General features: G+C 32.8%; 1 long non-coding RNA gene across 1 annotated transcript; it reads right to left on the bottom strand.

Annotated features, from left to right (window-relative positions):
* Positions 1 to 2542: 2542 nt before the first annotated feature.
* LOC112326023 (uncharacterized) lies at positions 2543 to 3488 on the bottom strand. The gene is made up of 2 exons (XR_002979791.2): positions 2856 to 3488; positions 2543 to 2742 (listed from the first exon to the last, which is right to left on the bottom strand). It is a non-coding gene; the product is annotated as an uncharacterized LOC112326023 (long non-coding RNA).
* Positions 3489 to 16477: the final 12989 nt, after the last annotated feature.

Here is a 16477-nt window from a genome sequence, read left to right on the forward strand (position 1 = left end):
GGAAAACTGTTCATCTTCGTCACCCGATTCGCGGAAACGGCAGCAGATCATGGTAACATCCTTCTCGCCCCCATGATGTATGCCATTACCGAGGCACTTACGTATGGCATTCTCTGGCTTCATAAAAGCTAGAGAAAGGCCACGACAAACGGGGGGAGGTCACGAGAAGAACGAAACAAAGGGAAAGAAAATAGAAAGGACCCCGGGGATAAACAGAGAAAAACCAGAGGACGAATAAAAACAAGAACAGGGGACAGACACAAAGTGGACACACAGAACACATGGAGTGAACGATACACACAGAAGGCGAAAGGGAGGGCGAGCAAACACAGGAGAACAAAAGACAAAAAAAAAAGACCCAGGGAAGGAAGATCAGAGAGTAAGCGAATTAAGGAAAAACAGAAACAGAGAGAGGAAAGCACTAGCCAGCCAATGGACAAGCACCAGCTTTGCCTCCAAGTATACCAGCCCCCTCCCCCTTTGAACAACAGATCAGAAAAGAAACACAGGCGAACAAACACAGACAAAGAAGAAAAAAAACAGAGGACTGAAACCACTAGAGAGAGAGAGAGAGGACAGAGAGAGCCAGAGAGAAAAAAACCAGAACAAAAAAAGAAAGCAACAGAATAGAAAGAATCAGATAAAAAGAAAACTAAAGGAAGAACAAGAGGCAGTGTCCAGAGTGCACCATATCCATTAGCTTCATCTCCAGAACGGGTAAACTTCTTCTCTTTCCCATTCATAACATTTGACACTGTACACTTGCATTTTAATTATCCTGCGACTGTAGGAAGGGTGCGTCAACAATACACGCATGCCTGCGGGTAAAAGATGGCCCGGTCACTAGCTTGTACCAGTAAGCAGGGCCGGGTCAGCTGGGTTCAGTCCAGCTTATATGGGTTGAGGTGGACTCGGCCCAAAAAACAAAAACCATCTGGCCCAATTTATTTTAGGCAAAGGGTGTTCTTATGCCAATTCCTTTTATTTTATTCCTTTTGTTTTAATATGTGGCCAAATGAGTCCATTTATGATATTAGAAAATTCCAAAAAATTCATGAACGTTTTGAATTTATTTGTGGGTTCCTCGTGTTTTTTTTCTCGATGATTTCTCTGTATATTTGATTTACAGATTTTAACTATGCTATACACACCTTTTTTATATAAAAAAAATGTATGTTTTGTTTTCAATTCAAATTTTACTGGTTTATTCACTAGAGTTAGAATTAGAAATATTACAATTCGACCATTGATAATGTAATACAACAAACCCTTAACAATTTAAGATAAAACCAGCAATACAGTCTACCTCAGGTAGAACGTTTAAGAGGTGATAATATCTACTCTTTTATGTAATCAATCTTGTACTATAAAATCTCTACTGATCATTTAGAGTTTCTAGTGACCATAATACAAAGTGACGACTCCTTAAATAAGATCTTTTTCTCAAAAAATAAGATGCCTAAAATCTATTTTTTTTCACAATTTAAATTTTTAAAAATTATTGTGATATTGGGTGCGTTAAAAGATATAAATATAAATATGTTTCTATAATAATTTTAAAATGAATTTATAAAAAGAATAAAAATACACGTCCTTTTATCACTCACTCGCGATTCCTCGTAATTGTTTAATAATTTTAAAGTGAATTTATAAAAATAATAAAAATACACGTCCCTTTTATCGCTCACTCCCAATTCCTCGCAATTGTTTGTTTCGAAACCATAATAAAACATTATACAGTTTAAAAAAACAAAGAAAAGGAAAAGAAATGAATAAACATCCCAATTGCAATTGGAATATGCGAGCGAGTGTTTCCTAATCGTTCTCTCAAGTGATCATGTGTGAGGCAAAGCCTATTAACTTCTCCATTCTAGTTCGAAATTCAGAGCTATGATGGCTCCAGAAATTGGGAAGTTCATTAATTTAACCATCAGTTCATCAGTGCTGTGTGATTATATCATATGAAATTGTGCACTGGGGAATTTAGCAAGAAAGAAAGCAACTATAATCAATTAAGGCATCCTTGAAGGGGGCGGCCTAGACGTTTTTCACTTGGAAGGGTTTCAAAATGGTCTTCTAGTGGACACAGATAATGGAATGTAAGCGGTTCAACAAAAAAAAAAAAGATTTTTGGTTGTAAAATGTTTTGTTTAATTTTAATTTTCATGATTTGAGTTTTTGATTTATTAATTGGTTGTAAGAATATTAATAATGCTTGATTATTCTGAACTCTCAAAATTAAGAAGATAAGATTAATTTGACAGAAGTGGTCTGGACAGATTAATTAAGAGGATTAAAGCATTCAAATACCTAAAATCTGTACAATCTCTCCTTAGAAAATAGACAATATTTTAACTTAATTGTCATTATTCATGCATGGATATATAAAATCATCAACTTTTATAAAGAGATTAAGAGAAGAAAAGATGACAGAAACAACTCTCTTTTTATATAGTGATCGATTTGTCCGTGCGTAGCAGCAGTTTTTTTTTTTTTTGAATTAATTAATATGGTTTCTTAATAAAAGAAAGTAATTAATATGGTAACACTCAACAGGATGTTCAATTTCAACCATTTCTGACAGCTAAAACATAGCAAAATAACAGGATATAATCTGAGAAAAATTATCAAAGGTGTACTGGATATATAATATGCATACAAAAGGACTCATTCTATCTAGTCTCCTTGACACATTCTCTAGCCTCCACTTGTGTTCTCTCCACCTCCATCATCAATATGATCCTGGAATTTATACATAAAAGAAAACATGGTCAGTCTAAATCCATCGAGAAATCACAAGAAGAAAATTATATAAAAAAATTGAAATAAAAAACTCTATTTATTTTAAAACGCACCATGTATTTATATAACTAGCTAGATGCTTGATGGACAGTATGTAGCATGAATCACTTAGGAGGTTTGCATTGCCCATCTCCAGGCTGGTAACTGCAAGGATAAGGACTAGGACTAGATGGTTGAATTGGAAGGTTACTAATTTGGGTAACATCCGTGCTGCTTGCTTCAATTTCTGTCATCATGGTCATTATGAAACTAGAAGTCCTAGTTGCAACTACAAGAGGAGCACTCGCAGCAAGGATCAGGAACAAAAGGATGGTGGCTTTTTCCCTAAGAAAGAGTGATTTCTTGCACATATTCATCATGTTTTTGATTCTAAGAGAACGATGTGATGTCGATTGAGAGTTAAGACAGGTTTGATAAATTGAGAGCAGCTGTGGTGGTTTATATAGAAATTCATGGTAGCAATTTAATAGAAACAGATATCTGAAAGAATTTAATGTTGATGTCGACCCAAAGCTACAACATGAACAACCTTATCACGTTTTGAAGAGAAAACAACTGTCAAAGATTCTCTTTATGGGAAAAGGTACAGAACTTTTTGTTTGGATTTGCTTCGATGGCAGATAGATAAATGATAAGAATTGTTCTTCTTCTCGGTAATGCAACAATTGTTGACCAGTTGCTACTTGCAAGCCTCTAATTAAAAATTGGAGAATCTTGCATATCACCACATAGAACCATCTACGTCAGTACTGTACTAGGTCGTCGGCAGGTTGGCGGGGGCGTGTTAGAGCTAGGAGGCATGTAGTTGCCGGCCGTCCACGTCGAATTATGGATTGATGATTAAGTTATCTAGGTTTGTCCCATCTCAAAAAAGTCTGATGATGAAACTGCCTGATCATGACATCTCAAGCCGAATAATTCTTTGTCTTATTGTTCATATAGTTTGTAATGAAAATAAAAGAAAGAAAGTCTATTTTGGAAAGAAACAATCCCCTTTATTATACTTGCAAACTAAAAAACTTGTGCCGCGTGTAAGCTGGCCCGGACACCACACGTAAATCAAAAAAAAAAAAAAAAACTTGTGCCATACACACCAACAATGAAGCTTTTTTTATTTTTCTTCTTAATTTTTTCTTTAGAATATTTTATTAATTATTTAGATTGCTTTTTAATGAATAAAATGGACTGAATTATATTAAAACAAATTTTATATGTTTAATTCTAAACTTGGACTAGATAAGAAATTAAATCGAGAGGTTTTTTTTTGTTTTAATATCGTTTCTTTCCTTAATTTCATCTCTATTTTTTTTACCATTTGTTCGAGTTTTTTTTATCAGTCAAGTCAAATAAAGTATATCTAGATAAATTCAACATATTTAATTTTAAACTCGAGTTAAATAAAGAATTAGGTTAAAAAATTTCAAAATCAATTAATTTTCTAAACTTAGTTTAATAACAATATTAAATATTTTTTATAACTTCAATATTTTTTATGTTTAATTTTTTTAATCCAGTCAACAACACAGCAGAATGGCCTGTAATTTTTAATAATATAATAAATAAATGGGTGCAATTAGTGGATGGATCCTTATCGTGGGCTCTACTTGATGGGCAATTCTAAGACGTAATCTGCTTGTTAAAGCAACAAATAAGCACATAAAAATAGTGTGACTCACACCTCAAAGCCATTTATTTTTCTTTATCTCCGTACAAAATTACTCCCGAACTCATCACTTGAACCAACCTTTTCAATATTTATGGGCCTATTTTGTTACAATTAAGCACGCGTATTGAGAATTTTGAAGTTTGAAATATGAGAGATTTTATAGTATTTTCAATTTAGTGCCCCAGCAGTCATATAGAAATGGTTTCTGTGGATGGTTATAATAGTTTGTTCTCCTTGTACGTAACTAATATTATGCAGGTGAAGGGAACAACATTGTATTAGGAGTTACCTCATAATTTTTCTTGAAGCATTTACTTGAAGTTTACGGAAACAGAAGCATAGGCCTTTTACTCACATTAAACTCTCAATCTTTATGATTATTCTTTAATATTCCTAAATGATCATGTTTTGTCATAAAATTAACAATCAACAAGGACTTTATGTGCCGATAAGCTTATAGCTCAACTGATAGTAGAATCCCTCTTTTCTCAAGAGATTTCATGTTGGAGCCTCTTATTTGTAATAATAAATAAATAAAAAACATGGGCTTTCTGTGCTAAATTATGAGAAGCCTAATCAAAATCTCTTCTAGTAAAGTGAAGAGAGATTATTGAGTGTGAGGACACAAGCATTTTAACTGCATCCTGAAGTATGGAATGCGCTTCACTGTTGTCAAAAGCTTTATGGGTAGCCGCTTCTATCAGTAATTTCGCAACATCTTCAGTGAGAGAACTCTTCGATGAAAATTCTGAGCCATCTTGTGGCCTCACGAAGTGCTAATGCCTCCACTGCCTGTGCATCTAAAACATGTAACTATCTAGGTGGTGGTCCAGTGGTAAAAGTTTGGAACCAAGAGGTTTGCTCCCTCTGTAATCTCAGGTTCGAGGCTTGTGGTTGCTCATATGATGGCCACTGTAGGCTTACATGGTCGTTAACTTCAGGGCCTGTGGGATTAGTCGAGATGCGCGCAAGCTGGCCCGGACACCTATGTTAAACTAAAAAAAAAAAAAAACATGCTGCAGGTATATGCTTTTGACATGCCAAACATCTTCATTGGAATCTCTTGCTATAAGACCCATCGCACAAGATTTGGAATCATGGCTAAGAGCCCCATCAAGATTAATTTTGACAGAAATTAAAGGAGGTGAATATTGCTAGTGACTAGTGAGAAGAAAACGATTATGCACGAACCTGATTTGCTGGAAGATCTAAATTCAACATAACCCCAAGAAAAATCCCCAAACCCGTTTTTAGGTAATTATTTTTCTTTTGCGAGGAAACCAATTTTTTTTTTAAGGTTAATTATTTTTTCGTTAAAAAATTTATTTTCTGAGCCCAATTTTTAGGAAATTTTTTTTTAGGGTACGGGGAAGCAATGTTTTTTATTTTTATTTTTTAGAAATATATATATATATAAACTTGTACTTTAATGAGAGCCTAGGGTCGCATTTTGTTACTGTCTCATAAATAAAATTAAAGGATAGAAATAATTAGAACAAAAATATATTTGGTTAAAAAAACAGAGACACAAAAATAAATATGTTACTATAATAATTTTAGATTAAATTTATGTAATATTAAAATATAAAATACAAAGAGAACATGACTCATAGACAATATATATTAAATTTTATTTTTAAAATATCATTTTAAAAAACTCTTAATTCCAAAATTATCTATCTAAGACATGTTTAAATAAAATTGATTATTATCATATTTTAAAACTCAACTCAATGGTCGATATGGAGCAAGGCCCAAGTTACAAGTCGAAAGGGTTAACTCAATTGATCTGAGCTAACACAAGAATAAAAGTAGTTATTATCATAGTCTTAAAATCTAATTCAAGTGTCGACCCAGTGTAAGGTCTGGTTCATGGGTCAGGTTGACTGTTGACTCAGGTCAATGTAAGGATATAAATGGTTATTATTATAGTTTCAAAACCTGACTCATTGGTCAACCCTGAACAAAGTTCAGATTGCAAACTAGGAGGGTCAATGTAAAATTAAAAATGCTCATTATCATAGTTTAAAAACTCAACATGAGGTTCAACCAAGTGTAAGGTTTAGGTCACAAATCGGAGTTTTAACCCAGGTAAACCCGGGTCAACGTAAGAATAAAAATATTTATTATTATAGTTTTGAAACCTAGCTTTTGGGTCGACCCAGGAAAAAACCTAGATTATGGGTCGGGAGGGTCAACCCGAGTTGACCCAATTCAACGTAAGAATAAAATTGATTATTATTGTAGTTTTAAAACTCAACTTGGGGTTAACAAAGGTCACGAGTTAAGAATGTCAACCCAGCTTAACCTATTTTTTTTAAAAAAAACAAAAAACAAAAGAATCAAAGCAACCTCGTTTTGACCTGGGTTTTTGGCCAAGTCAGGTTGGGTCAATCGTTCATATATTTTTTCTTAAACCCAGACCAATCAAGTCTTTAGGTCAACCTGTCGAGCCAGTCTGAGTTTTATAACTAAGATTATTATAATATTATTAATTTCAATAGTCAAAATAAACTAAAGTAAAAAAATAATATCTAACTACTTTTTTAAAAATATTTAAGTTTGACAGTAATACATACTAAGGGTAAAATAAACTTTTTTTTTTCTTGTCTATTATAACTAAACAAGTTACAGAGATAATTACTTTGTCTTGTACATTATTACTAAATATAATTATATCTTTGACTCCTTTTGTATCTTGTTTTCTTTGTCTTTACTATCTTTATCTTTTTTATCCCGAGATAATAATTAAATATTATCTGAAAAATATGTTTTTGTGTATTTTTTATTTTAAAAGTATAAAAGTTTACTTTAAAATTATATTAAAAATAAATTTATTTAAACACGTTTTTATCTCTGTAATATATCTTTCACTTATATCATACGACACTAATTAATTAAACGTGAAGTGTATTCATTTTTAATTTTCAACACGTCTCTATTAATTATCTCGATCACCAATTTGTCGTAAATCTCACCATCTATCTTTACTTAATTTATAGAATAGGTTATAGAGATACCACGTATAATCAGTCAAAGCTATGTTTTTTTAACCCATTGATTGAGAATTGAGACCCATTACTTGTTTAAATCTTTCCCATAAAAAGCAGATAATGCATAGCAAGAAAGATATGGATATGTGAGGGTGGTTTTGCCTATACAAGGCAACACAAACAATTGAAAATTACATGGGTAATCGTTCAATTTTTGCTTTTAAATTGAACGACATGAATGTACATTTCCAACTAAATTTCCTTCAATACATAGTATTTTTTTCTAATTATTATTTTAAAACTTGATACAACCATATAGATTCACGAGTGATCTGAGTGATCCAAAACTTAAACAAGATCAGGTTTCAACAAAAATAATATGGGATTGACTCGATGTTATTTTGTTAAAAACTCAGGTTAACCTGTGATGTAGGAGAAACCTAGTAAAAAATTATTGATTTTTTATTGTTTTTTAAAATGATGTTATTTTTATTTATTTTTAAATAAAAGAAATTAAGTTGACCCGGGTTAACCCGGGCAACCTACCTAACTTGTGACCTAGAATTTTCATGGGTCGACCCAATAAATCTGGTTTAAAAACAATGGTTCTAATATAAAACTTAAATACAAGGATCTTCCCTTCCTTTTATTTTTGCTTTTCTGTTCTTGTCTCCACCGTAGTCTAAATATAAGAACTTGATAAGGATTGATTGGCCGAAGCGGAAGTAAGAAATTCAACAGAGATATAAAAACAATCGCATAAGGTCAAAGTATATAAAGATAGAGCATAATGGTAAGATTATGAGCACCTTCGTCATGCTTTGGTCCTGCAACAAATCATCATCATCATCTGCAAAAACAACGAGGTATGTGTCCAATGTTTTCATGAATTTCTCAAATGTTTGATGCGAATTCTGATCGTGGAAAAACTTTTTATTGGCCTTTTTCAGATGGGTTGGTGAGAAATGTAACGTTTTTGGAAGCGCAGAGAAGTGGTAAGCAAAGGTACTCTAGAGAGATATATACGATGTTTGATTTCGTCTTAGAGGTTTGCTATTACTATTGATTATATTTGAATAGATTTTTAATTATAAGTTTCATCCTTTTTCGTGAATTTTAGATTTCTTTCAGTTTGGTTCAATTCGCATATCAAATCATATGTATTTAAAATAAACCGAAATTATATACGAAGTGCTGCCATATCATCAAAGTGGGTAGTTATGTTTGTCATCATAGATTTTCAGGTTGTGTCAGTACACCACTTGAAGTGCCAGTGAACCATGCACATTGTATACTTAACAGAAGCCAAAGCAAGAAAACCATCATTTGTTCCTTAAGATTGTCATCTTAAACCAGCTCAAAAACCAGCAGTACGTAAGACTATACTTGGCAAACCTTGTAGTAGAAAAAACAGAAAGTACAGTATTCTCGTATCTTTACAGAATGAATTTGCTACAAACAATGAGAATGACAATGTTTCGTCGAGTTTTAAAGAGACTGTGATTCAGCAGTTACATTCACTCTGTTAGTTTTCTCGTCCTCATACTGTCATTGGCACTGTGAGTTTCGTATTTTTACACTCTCTTGATATAAAACTTCCGTTTCTGATAACAAGAAGTCAATAAACATGGACTAATCTTTTCCCCCTGTTTTTTTCCTTTAATAGCTTATGGGATAACATCAGTTTCTCTTCTACCAGTAGAAACAATATCTGAATTGTCTCCCACATTTTTTATGGGCTTGCTGAAGGTAAGTTTTTTAGAAAAAGACTAACGATTGCCTCTCGTGGGAATTTAGCCGCAATACTAAAGAATTCTTTTGATAACGCAGGCATTGGTGCCATCAGTATTGATGAGCATTTATGTGGTGGGATTGAATCAATTATTTGATGCTGAAATAGACAAGGTATTTATGCAAGTGACTTAAATCATCAATTTGAAAATACTATTGTTTTGCATGAATTCCATCCCTCAAGATTTCTTCTTGCTTTAGTGATTGCCTAGCAAAATCGACTGTACTTGCAGAAATTTGTTCTTGGCAAACCAATAGTTGTGGCCAGATCATTGATGTTTGCAACTGCCTTCATGTGCTTCTTTTCTGGTGTTGTTGCCCTATTCAAGGTAAATCCACAACCATAATGGACCTTGTAAGACAATTAATTTGTAGCAGTGTCAATGCCTCTTAAGCACTTCAAATACAACAGCACCTAAGTGGATCCAATTTACAGCCTGAAATGAACTGGCTCGGCCATAATCGAGGCTATGTGGTGGGTAATAGAAATGACCAAAGACATTCAAGAAGTGAAAATATAATTATGATGATCACTACTAACTAATGTTTTTCTAGCATTCAATAGGATATACCTGATGTAGATGGAGACAGAGATTACGGGATTCAATCTTTCAGTGTCAGCGTAGGCCAAGAAAGTGTAAGTAAACTAATTAGTACTATCTAATATCGGAGTTATTTTTTAAAACTTTGCTTACTTTCTGCAAGATGCGACTAGAAAGATAAGTGCTCTTATTTTGGTGCCCTTGCAAATCTTTTGTTCATTTTTCCATGTCTTTTGGCTTTGCGCTAACATGCTGCTGATAGCATATGGAGCTGCTGTGGTCCTGGTGGTGCAAGGCCTTCTAATTCTCTGAGCCCAAAATGAGGTCGAATCGGCATGCAGTTTCCTCCGAGAAATCGCCCGATTCAACCTTCTGGTCCTCATCCTTGCGCGTTCCTGCCTGCAGGACCAGCAAGCCCATGGCACTGCAAACATCAAAAGTAAGGCCTCGCCGTCCATCCAGCATCTATTTGCATGGCGAGTCTTCCAAGAATCTAGATTGTTTATAAACATATATTCTGTGAATTGTAAGCTATCTTCCTTTTGATCGTCTCTTCTTGTGTTCATGGTTGCGTGCTGCCAGTCATGGGTATTGCTACGATTCTTTTCTCATTCCGACGTCAATCTCGATTATTTTTTTTTTTAGCTTTTTTTATATATTTAATTATTATAGTTCCTATAAAACGATTCTCATTTTTCAATCTTTGCTTTTAAACTAGATTTACTACATAAATAACAAAAAAAAGTCTTCATTATTATAAATTACTAAATAACATAATTCTATATTTTTAAATCATATATACTAGTAATTTATTTAGATGTGATTTCATAAGGTTTAAAAAAAGATTAAAAACAATTTAAATAAATAAACCCGGATGTGGTCGAATGGTGCGGGTGCATAAAAAGTTAAAAACAGTTAGTGGCCCAATACGCCAAAAATGGGCTTGCTAGATCCATCTACCCTAGCCCGCAATGTGGTTTCTCTGAAGGGGACAACCGTGTCGGCCTCATGAACTTCTTTTCCACATGACTACTAATGGATGCTTAACAAATTCATAGCCCAAAGGCCGAAACTAAGCTCGAGATTCTAAGACAAGCCGAGGAGGTGGTCTGAGAAGGGCCGGGCACTGAATATTCATGCAATGTTATCTGAGCATGTCTGCCCCAACATTGAACTGTGATTGCTGTCGGGCCATGTTTTATCTTGTGTAGTTCTGTATCACATCCCACTCTCTCTTTCTTTCTGGAAATGCTTTCTTCCTTCTTTTCTTACACCAAACGCCCAAAAGCTTTTTTGTCCGAGAGCAACGAGAGTCGAACCTTGGTACCTGACAAAACCACACATCTCATTTATCGTCTAATCACAACCCTTGGTGATTTCTATCCATGCACTTCCTCTTCATTATAAAATAAATAAATAAAAATACCTCAGCCTTTTTCTATAGTATTTGAGGAGAATTACCGTGAATTCATCACTATTTTGCTCTTCATTGCTGTTAATAATTGTCTTGGTAGGGTAAAATTGTTTTTTTAAGAGATTGATGAAGAATAATTTTATCATTTAACTTTGAAAATTCATTACAAAAATACTTTTTTATTCTTGAAATCTAAATAAATGATCGGGTTTTTCTCTTATTTTTCTTTTTATTTGCACAGTAAAATAATGTTTATACCCGTAGTTGCTCATAAAAATAACATGGCAGAGAGGGGTTTATTTGTTACTCATTCTTTTGATTGTTTTTTTTTTATCTTTTGTATTTATTTTATTTTGTTTCATTTTAAAAAAAAAATTTGGTCCTCTTTTTTTTCATTACTCTTTTTCTATCATTTTCTTTATTTATTTTGTTTTCAATTTAATCCCTAATTAGTTTTTTTAATTATTTTTTGTGCAAGATTTAGTCCTCATTGTTTATTTTTAATTTTTTATAATTGAGAATTTTGCTTTATAATTTTTTTATGCTTACCTTTTACAAGGGAGTTTCATTCTCATGACTAAGTCTACCAGTTTCAATGATTTACGAAGTTTAAGTTTGATGTTTTTTAAAATCCTTTTTAGAATTTTTTTTTCATTTTTTTCATTTAACATTGATTTATTGGGCCTTGAACTTTGTAATTTGTTCATCATTTTTTTTTTGTGGGGTTATCTCTATCTCATATCTTGGGTGACAAGTTAATCAAGTTAACATGAGTTGACTTGATTTTTTTAAAATTGATTTCTTTTTCGGTTTTATCCTTTCCCATTAAAATATTAATCCTTGAGTGCTGTCATTTTTTCCACCTTCTCATACGCAGGGTTATCCCAGGTGCGGGATGTTCAAGCGTCTTAGCGTCCCCTTCACAAATAAACAGCTAGGGGTAAGCAAAAAAACCGAGAAACCGATTAAACCGAGAAAAAAATAACCGAAAAAACCGAACCGAAAAAAAACCCGATCAAACCGATTATTTTTTTTATAAAAAAGTTCGGTTCGGTTCGGTTTCGGTTTAAGAAACCTGAAACCGACCAAACCCCAACCGAACCGAATCGATTCAGTTAAGGGGTCCTATAAATACAAAAATTATTAACCCTAGCAAGCACACACCCATCCTCTACGTCCAGCCGCCCCCTCTCAACCCTCACAAACTCACAATTCACTGATTCAGTTCACAGATCTTAAATTCACAGATCTTTCGTAAGTCTCAAACTCTCAATCTCATACTCTCTCACTCTCCCAGTCGTCCAGCCGCCCCTCTCAACCCTCACAAACCATATCAAAAATAATCAATCTTCATCTCCATTATCTTGAGTCCCTGACTCTACAGATCTATACAAACCATCCATATTCCTTTCCCAGTCTCCTACACGGGCATGACACACACTACACCTAACCTCCAGATCTAGCAAACCAGTCACCTCCCTCTCTCACACCTGACCCGACCTTGAATCTTGTCACACCAGGTATGATTTTTTGTTTTGTCAATCTTTGTTTTTTTTTTAAACACATGCTCTGTGATTTGTGTATTTGTTAAAGTGGTATATTCTTACAAAAAATCGAAGTTTGAGCTTGGAGTGGTGTTTTGGTTGATTTGGGATTCTGGAAATATGCTTAAATTTAGTGTAAGGATGATTTTTTGATGCAGTTGCCATTGATGAAAGAACTGGTATATTTATCACTCATGATGAAGCTGTGATTACGATTAAAAACCATGATTTTTTGATGCAGCTGCCAAAATTATTTATTGTCTCCGACATTCATCTTGTTCTCTCATATTTATGCAAAGACTTACAATTAATTTTCATGAATATATTCCAAGAAAGCATGTACATACGATTAAAATGCATGGTTTATATTCCTTGTGATTCCTTAACCCACGGGCCACAGTTCAATAGCATGAAAAGTTGAAAATAGTTCACTAATTAATTTCTTGAATTGTGTTTCACACGTTTGCTTGTAGAAATTATCTAGAAATAACATTTTATTTTAGCAAATTTCTCATAATTAAGTGCAATTACAGGTTAATATATTGTTATGCTTGTAGAACTTGAATAATTAGTATTGTTATGCTATTATATCTTGTAGAACTTGATTTAAACTCTGCTTGTTTTTTTTTTTTCTGGACATGATCTGCTGAAGTTAACAGGGATAATTAGTGAACTGTTTTCAACTTTTCATACCATTCTTACATGCATACAAACTTGTAACATTGTCATGGAAAACTTGTTGCAATTGTGTGGCAGAGTTCCTCAGTTGAAGGGAGCCAGACACTTCTCTTTCGTTGAGATTACAAAGAGCACCAATAATTTCTCGGAAGCCAATCATATTGGATCAGGGGGTTACAGAATGGCAAGTCTCTCCCTCTTTTCTTGTCCTGTCATGGTGGTTTCATTTGCATAAACAATGATTGTGGTGGGTGTTGCTGGTTGCAATTTGCTTTCAAACTATCTAACTTCTGAACTGAAATGGAATACCAAACCTTAAGAATGAGCATTTGAAAGTAAACTATCAAATTGTAGTTATCTGGGCTGGATGCAATGTTTTCTATTGAATTTAAACCTGTTATGACCATTTTAACTTGTAGAATGTGCTGACTAAATAGAGAATGTTCATTTATTTTTTCAGCGACACAATACTTGAATCTTTCAACATTTTTGTGTACAGGTTTATAGAGGGATGCTTCCTACTGGACAACTGATTGCCATAAAACGATGTCGACAAGGATCGGTGCAAGGTGGGCTTGAATTCAACGCAGAGATGGAAGTTTTATCGAGAGTTCATCATAAAAATGTTGTAATTTAGATTTTAACCGGTGTGTTTGTTATTTAAGTTCTGATGATGCAGGAGGGTTAAAAACATAAATATTAGAAAACACAAATATTAGAAAGATTTTTAATTAATTTTAAACACAATATTGGCATTAATAATTTAATATAAATAAATATTTAGTGATAAAAAATTAAATATATTATAGAATTTATTAACAAAATAAGATAAAATTAACATCATTCATTAAAAAGCCCATCAGAAAGCCCAAAGCAAGCTTTAAAAAGCCCAAAAAATAGCCCAAATAAAAAATTCAGGTTTTCCGGTTTTTATGTTAAATTAACCGAACCAAACCGAACCGAAACCGGTCGGTTTGAACCGGTTCCGGTTCGAATTTTTCAATTTAAAAATTTTTTTTTTGGTTACTTTTTTAGATAAAAACCGAACCGAACCGAAAATGATCACCCCTATAAACAGCGTGTCTAGCTCGATGGTGGCCAGAGTGGCACATGTAGCCTTTTGTTTTTTTTTTCTCTCTCTCCTACTTGATTTTCGTGTTGGCCTTAAAAAAATCAAATCAACCTCTAAGGATTGTTATACTTAAGATTTCATTCTTATTCTCTTCATTACAATTTTTAAAATTTAAAATAATTTATGGAATTAAAAGGCTTTTTCAATTTCGTCATTGTTCTCTTTATTGCAATTTTTTTTATTAAGAATAATTTATTAAATTAAGATTTTTTTAATTTCACCACCAATAGATATTTTCGCCTATCAGATTTGATTTTTATTTTTTTATTGCTATTTTTTAGATGATTTTTGCAAAAAAAAAAAATGGTAATTTCATCATTCTTTTGTTTTTTTCCTGTCAAATCTAATCTTTTTTTATTATTGTATTTTTTTTTACCTTGCAAGATTTTTTTTAGATTTATTTTTTTTATTTCATCTTTTAATATTTAATTGGACAGGTGTTAACTTTTTAGTTAAATCTGAATTTAAAATTTATATTATTTTTTAAGATTCACCTATCTAGTTATTTTCTTAAAATCCATCATTCTCGGGTAACGAACTAATGAGTATGGCATGGCAGGGTCCAATTGCACTGAAAAATCACGTTCTTCATGGACTCGTTTCTTTGGCTACTTCGTCGAGAAATGTTCTCTATTACATAGACTATATATATATATATATATATATATATATATATATATATATATATATATATATATATATATATGTGATAATTATGATTTCCATGGAAGCGGAGAAAATTCAATGGCATATCCCAAATTATATTCCAAATACAGAACCAATGCACCTGGCCTTGAGATGAAAATGCTTGCAAGTTAGGTCATGTGATGGAAGTGAAAGAAACATCTACAATAACATAATTTCTACTCAAAACAACCTTAAAATCTTCTTTGCACATGGCATGAAAATGACTTTTGTAGTTTCCTAATAGCTTTGTAGCACTTGTTAGGAGGAAAAATGTCCTAGTCATATATAGCATGGATTTTTAAATTGCTTAATTAATGTTTAAGCTATTGAACCACATGGCTACCTTAACTCTCCCATATTGAGTGAAGACTCAAAACTGATGCATAGTTTACCAAGCATGTGCTACACCAACTTCCCTGGTGCCAATATTAATGGATTGTTTTATATTCTTTGATTTTTTTCTCCTCCTTCTCAATAGGGTACTGTAATTTTTCAATTGTTTCTAATCGATCTCCGTAATTTATAATAAATATGGCACTTATAATTAAGTATATGCTTAGCAATAAAAATATACTGTTTTTTGATCGAATTAATCAGTTTGCAAGCTGACATGCCATATTGCTTGGGTTTTATCATATTAACTCTTATATGTGTTTTTTTTAAAAATCATGATTTGTATTAAATTATGAATCGACTTATCGAATTAGATTGAGTTTAATAACACTCGTTTCAAGCTATGAATGCATCTCATTACTTGTAAAGAAAATAAAAAATATATATAATTATGGTGAAAGTGTCTACAAATTAAATTTTCATCGAAAGTTATATTATTCATTCTTAATTGATCTGCATGCAAATAAAGTGCCCTTTTAGCATATTTCAACATTATTATCAACTTTCTGTCAATCCCTATTGGTTCTTGAGCAACTAACCTGGAGTGTTTGGATAATACTGTTTTTTTTTTCTCTCTCTTGTTTATTTTTGGATAAAAAAATCAATTGAAGATGCTTCAATTAACATGATACGCGAAACAAAACAGTGATCATGCACAATTGCACATGGAGTTGGATACATCCTTTTCATGGCAAACTAATGATGAGCTTGTGTTATTGGCTGCCAACGAAATTCAAAGGACTGGCCTGTGCGAATCCCATAGACTGCGGTAGAACTTGAAGGAAACAACATTTCTAGCGATCACATCGCTTGAATATTTTGTTCATCTCCATCA

This window comes from Populus trichocarpa, chromosome 6 (genome assembly GCF_000002775.5).
Source record: "Populus trichocarpa isolate Nisqually-1 chromosome 6, P.trichocarpa_v4.1, whole genome shotgun sequence".
NCBI lineage: Eukaryota > Viridiplantae > Streptophyta > Magnoliopsida > Malpighiales > Salicaceae > Populus > Populus trichocarpa.